The sequence below is a fragment of the Bombina bombina genome, chromosome 4 (genome assembly GCF_027579735.1).
Source record: "Bombina bombina isolate aBomBom1 chromosome 4, aBomBom1.pri, whole genome shotgun sequence".
NCBI classification, from domain to species: Eukaryota; Metazoa; Chordata; class Amphibia; order Anura; family Bombinatoridae; genus Bombina; species Bombina bombina.
In genome coordinates, this window is record NC_069502.1 from 1,196,623,390 (window position 1) to 1,196,629,522 (window position 6,133).

Genomic DNA, 6,133 nt, shown 5'->3' on the forward strand with positions numbered 1-6,133 from the left:
TGTCAGAAGATGCTTATATACAAGGTAATCACAAAGGTAAAAAGTGTATTAATATAACTGTGTTGGTTGTGCAAAACTGGGGAATGGGTAATAAACAATAACATTTTTAGGAGAAGCAATACACTACTGGGAGCTAGCTAAACACACCAGTAAGCCAATGATAAGAGGTGTATATGTATATATATATATATATATATATATATATATATATATATATATATATATATATATGCAGCCACCAATCAGCAGCTAGCTCCAAGCTCATGAGCCAACCTAGGTGCACTTTTCAACAAGGGATACCAAGAGAATGAAGCTAATTAGATAACAGAAATAAAATAGAAAGTTGTTTAAAATTGTATGTTCTACCTGAAACATGAAAAAAAAATATTTGTGTTTATTGTTCTTTTAATTTGTTTTAATTTGTTTTAAAAATATTTAGACTTAGTTGATATTTTATTCTGTAACAAAACAGAAATCTTTTAATTACACAGTGTTTACTGTCCGTTTAACCAATCAGGGAAGACACCTATAAGGGACTTTGGTTAGAAGTAAATATAAAGTCAGAGTGACAAGAAAATGTCCCTGAAATGCCTATTTCATCTACCGATAGACAGTTACCCAGTAATATAGGCAGCAGGGCTTAAAGGGAAAGGAAACCCAATATTTTTCTTTCCTGATTCAGAGATAATACAATTTTACACAACTCTCCAATTTACTTCTATTATATAATTTGATTCATTACCTTGGTATCCTTTGTTGAGCTAGTGTCGCTATGGGAGGGCTAGTGATGCTATGGGAGGGCTAGTGATGCTATGGGAGGGCTAGTGATGCTATGGGAGGGCTAGTGATGCTATGGGAGGGCTAGTGTTGCTATGGGAGGGCTAGTGTTTCTATGGGAGGGCTAGTGATGCTATGGGAGGGCTAGTGTTGCTATGTGAGGGCTAGTGATGCTATGGGAGGGCTAGTGATGCTATGGGAGGGCTAGTGATGCTATGGGAGGGCTAGTGTTGCTATGGGAGGGCTAGTGATGCTATGGGAGGGCTAGTGATGCTATGGGAGGGCTAGTGTTGCTATGGGAGGGCTAGTGATGCTATGGGAGGGCTAGTGATGCTATGGGAGGGCTAGTGTTTCTATGGGAGGGCTAGTGATGCTATGGGAGGGCTAGTGTTGCTATGTGAGGGCTAGTGATGCTATGGGAGGGCTAGTGATGCTATGGGAGGGCTAGTGATGCTATGGGAGGGCTATGACTCAGGGGGGTACACAGTTGGCACTGTGAGGATTCTTGAAGTTTCCCCCCTCCATTAGTCCCTTCTACATCATTTTCTTCTTTCCCCCTTTTGTGGGTGTCCTGCTCTGCCCCCTCCCTTCTCATGCAAATAACCAACTAGATGTCTGTTTTTGAAGTGAAATGGCATAATAGGAAGCTTGGAGAGCATAGACAATGACACTCTGATAGAAAGGATAAGGACTGCCTCCTTGTATTTGGCTTTACCAAACAAGCACTTTCTTTGGGCTGATTATTATGTCTATCAGACCATTTAATATGTTTTGTTCCTTGTACATTGTATTGAGTTATGCTGTCTTTTTATTCTACTATGTACCGTGTCAAAAATGTTAATAAAGTTTATTAAAAAATAGAAGTTAGCAAATCTCTAAAACTCTGTCTGAACCACGTGTTTAATTTTCTTTCACACCCTTTAACTATTTAAGTGGAGTTTAAAATGGACAGTTAGCACCTTGTAATTACAATACATTTCTGTTGTGTAGCAATAATATATCAGCCAAATCTAAATGTTTTTCAAACAATTTAACATCCTTTTTACAGCAGTTATTTATCATCAGCCATTTTGCCCTATTTGAAGGAGCCAATCTGGGGCGAGATTACATAAGCGGCACAGGCTTCAGCGCAACTGCTGAAACTCGCGTCGCCCGTAAATTCACCTCACACATCGGGGAATAACATAAACTGCCGTAAATCGGATAAACTAGCGATGTCACCAGTGACTTACGGCAGTTTAGAAACTGCTGCCGCATAATTAAAACACAAAAAAATCCTACATCGCCCGTAAAAGTCTAACCCGCCTCCCAAAAATAAACCCAACACGTAAAAAACCCTATACCCGCCATCACCGCGGAGCCATCTATCTGATTTGAACAGCCAAAAGGATTTCAGTAGCTCTCATCCTATTGGCTGATTTGAAAACTTCAGTCATAAGGAATGCACCCCACCCCACATCGCAAATACTAATAAATGTATTAACCACGAAACAGCCACTGCCCATAACGCAATATACCTCATTAAACTATTAACCCCTAATCCACCATCCTCCCACATCAAAACTAATAATAAAAGTGATTAACCCCTAAACCGGCCTCCCCCACAACGCAATATACCTTAATAAACTATTAACCCCTAATCCACCATTCACCCACATTGCAATCTACCTAATAAATGTATTAACCCCTAAACTGCCATCCCTCACAACGCAATATACCTAATTAATTAACCCCTCATTCGCCATCCCCCCACAACGCATGAAACCTAATTAACCTATTAACACCCAAACCACCATTCCCCCACAACACAAATAACTAATTTAATCACTAAACCCCCTAACCTAACACCCCCTAAATTAACCCCAATTAGAAAAAAATAAAAAAATACTAAGTAACAATTAAATTAAAAAAAAACTAACATTACTTAAAAAAACAACCCTAAGATTAAATTAAAATAAATAAATCTAAAATTACAAAAAATAAAAGGTCTAAAATTACAGAAAGAAATAAACCAAATGATCAAAAATAAAAAAAATTAACCTAATCTAATACCACTATGAAAATAAAAAAGCCCCCCAAAATAAAAACACCCCCTAATCTAAACAAAAAATAGCCCTTAAAAGGGCCTTTTGTAGGGCATTGCCCTAAGTTAAACAGCTCTTTTACATAAAAAATGCTAAGTTCCCCCTAACAGTAAAATCCCCCGCCCACCAAACCCACAAAAATAAAAAACCTAAGCTACCCATTGCCCCTAAACGGGCATATTTATCGGCATTGCCCTTAAAAGGGCAATCAGCTCTTTTGCAGCCCATGAAAATAAAAAATCCCTAATAAAAAAAAAGCCTAAATCTAACCCCCAAATAGGTACTCACTGTTCCTGAAGTCCGACGGAGGTCTTCTTCTAGATGGTGAAGGTCTTCTTCCAGACGGCGACATCTTCTTCTAGCGCGGGACCTCTTCTATTTTCAGCCAGGGCGAAGGCGACGTGGAGCGGATGTGACCGCTGAGCAAGATCACTGGCCGCGGAGTCATCCAGCGTGGAGGATCCTCTTCATGCGGTCACCGCCGCACACTGAATTTTGAATGCAAGGTACCCATTTTATATTTGGGGCACATTGCATTCCTATTGGCTGAAGTTTTCAAATCAGCCAATAGGATGAGAGCTACTGAAATCCTATTGGCTGTTCAAATCAGATAGATGGCTCCGCGGTCAGTGTTCTTGCTCCACAGTTACCTCTGCTCCGCGCCCCCTTTGCCCTGGATAAAGATAGAAAAAGTCCCGTGCTGGATGAAGACCTTCTCCACTGGACTATAGGAATGGTGAGTATTTGGCGGTTAGACTTAGGCTTTTTTTTAGGGGGGGGTCTTTTTTTTAGATTAGGGATTTTTTTATTTTCATGGGCTGCAAAATATATGATTGCCCCTGATTGTGGGTGGGGGGGGTTTACTGTTAGGGGGGACTTAGTATTTTTTTATGTAAAAGAGCTGTTTAACTTAGGGCAAATTCCAATGCCCTACAAAAGGCCCTTTTAAGGGCTATTGGTAGTTTAGATTAGGGGGTGTTTTTATTTTGGCGGGGCTTTTTATTTTCATAGGGTATTAGATTAGGTTTAATTTTTTTAATTTGGTTTAATTCTTTCTGTAATTTTAGACTTTTATTTTTTGTAATTTTAGATTTATTTATTTTAATCTTATTTTTTTAAGTAACTTATTGGGGTTAATGAAGGGGCTGTTAGGTTAGGGGGCTTAGTGATTAAATTAGTTATTTGCATTATGGGGGGAAGACGTTTTATGAGTTAATAGGTTAATTAGGTTTATTGCAATGTGAGGGTATGGCGGTTTAGAGGTTAATATGTTAATGAGGTATATTTGCGTTGTGGGGGGTTGGCAGTTTAGGGGTTAATAGTGTAATTAGGATTTATTGCGTTTGGGGGGATGGTGGATTAGGTAGGGGTTAATACATTTACTAAGTAGTTTGTGTTGTGAGGGATGGTGGTTAAGGACTCACTTTACTAGGTATATTGCGTTGTGAGGGGGGTTTGTGGTTTAGGGGTTAATAGGGTTAGATATTTTTCGATTTGGGGGTTGGCGGATTAGGGGTTAATAGATTTTTTTTAGTTATTGCGGTGGGGGGTTGCGATTGACAGGTAGATATTGCACATGCGTTAGGTGTTAGAACTTACAGGGAGTTATGTTACTTATATATTCAGCTCAAGGCTTGCTGCAACTGCCTATGTGTGGCAAGGTGAAAATGGAGTAAAATTTCTCCATTTTTGCCAGGAAAGTTGTTGCGCTGAATATATAATACTGATTTGCAGCTCGGTTTTATGTTAGTTTATGGTAGTAAAATTAGCGGGCTACGGGTGAAATATATGAGCAGCATTTATATAATGCTGTATATGTGATAGCAATACCCGACTAAAAACTGGAGATGCCATCTTTTTCGGCCGAGGCCGCATATATAATCTCGCCCCTGGACTTTAGTCTGCAGACAAGGCTGCTAGCTCATAAAGTCAGTATAATAACTCTGTTTTGCAGTTGTTATCAGTTATAGACAATTATGCACATATCTGTAACAGAGTTAGCCTTGAGCAGTCAGCATGGTGCTTCTTATATTCTGAGAATTAGAAATTGCGTTTTTTTATCAAGACCTAAATTATATGAAAGGGGGCAAAATAAACAACAAAATATATTGTTGTCATTTCATTATGCATAACTAAACATGCTATATAAAAATCCCAATGTGTATACTGTACTTTTCACTTGAGTTGTCCCTTTAAGTGGCCAGTTCCAGTACCTGCAATGACTTTTCATACCTCTGGGGCGCGGGCTTCTGTGCATTTTATCCTGCTAAATCCGGTAATCTGCATACCATCAAGCTGAGTAACAATAGCTACTATTAATCAGCTGATGATATGTGGTTAAAAGCCAAGACTTGTGTTAAGTACTTTGAGTTCCCTTGGGTGGGGAGAAACGCTCTATATAAATAATACAATTATTATCTTGGCAGCCAACATTTCAATAGTATACCGGGGTGAGGGGCTGGAATACCACTTACATGTGATACAGAAACATAACTCAAGAGAATGTATGTATATGTCATTAAAGGGACATGGAACCCAAAATACTTCATTTATGATTCAGATGGAAAATACAGTTTTAAACAACATTCTAATTTACTTCTATTATCTAATTTGCTTTATTCTTTAGATATCATTTGTTAAAGAAATAGCAATGCCCATGGGTGAGCCAATCACTCAAGGATTTATGTACAGCCACCAATCAGCAGCTACTGAGCCTATTTAGATATGCTTTTCATCAAAGGATATCAAGACAATGAAGCAAATTACATAATAAAAGTAAATTAAAAAGTTGTTTAAAATGACATGCTCTTTCTAAATCATGAAATAAATAATTTGGGTTTCATGTCCCTTTAAAGAGACATTCTAGTGCAAAATGAACTGCTCTATATGTGTTAGATCAATGTATTTTTTACATTACTGATGCTAGGTATTTATGGTGTTTAACCCCCCAAATGTTTAAACACATAGGTAAAGTCCCACTAGAGATCAGCAAGCATTGCAGCAACCAGGTTAAACATGGCTAATAATGATGGGTCATGCAACTGCCCATCCTGGCTGTGTTCTGTAGTTTAATATTGCACTATTGCTTGCATACAATTATGTATTGATCACGTGCAAATTAGTTATACACATAGTTAAAGTCAGCTCCAGGGCAGCAATGCAATACTGGGAGCTACCTGAACACATTGGTTGAGCGACTGACAAGAGACATATGTGTGTAGCCACTGATAAGCAGTTAGCTCCCATTAATGCATTGCTGTTCCTGAGCCTGC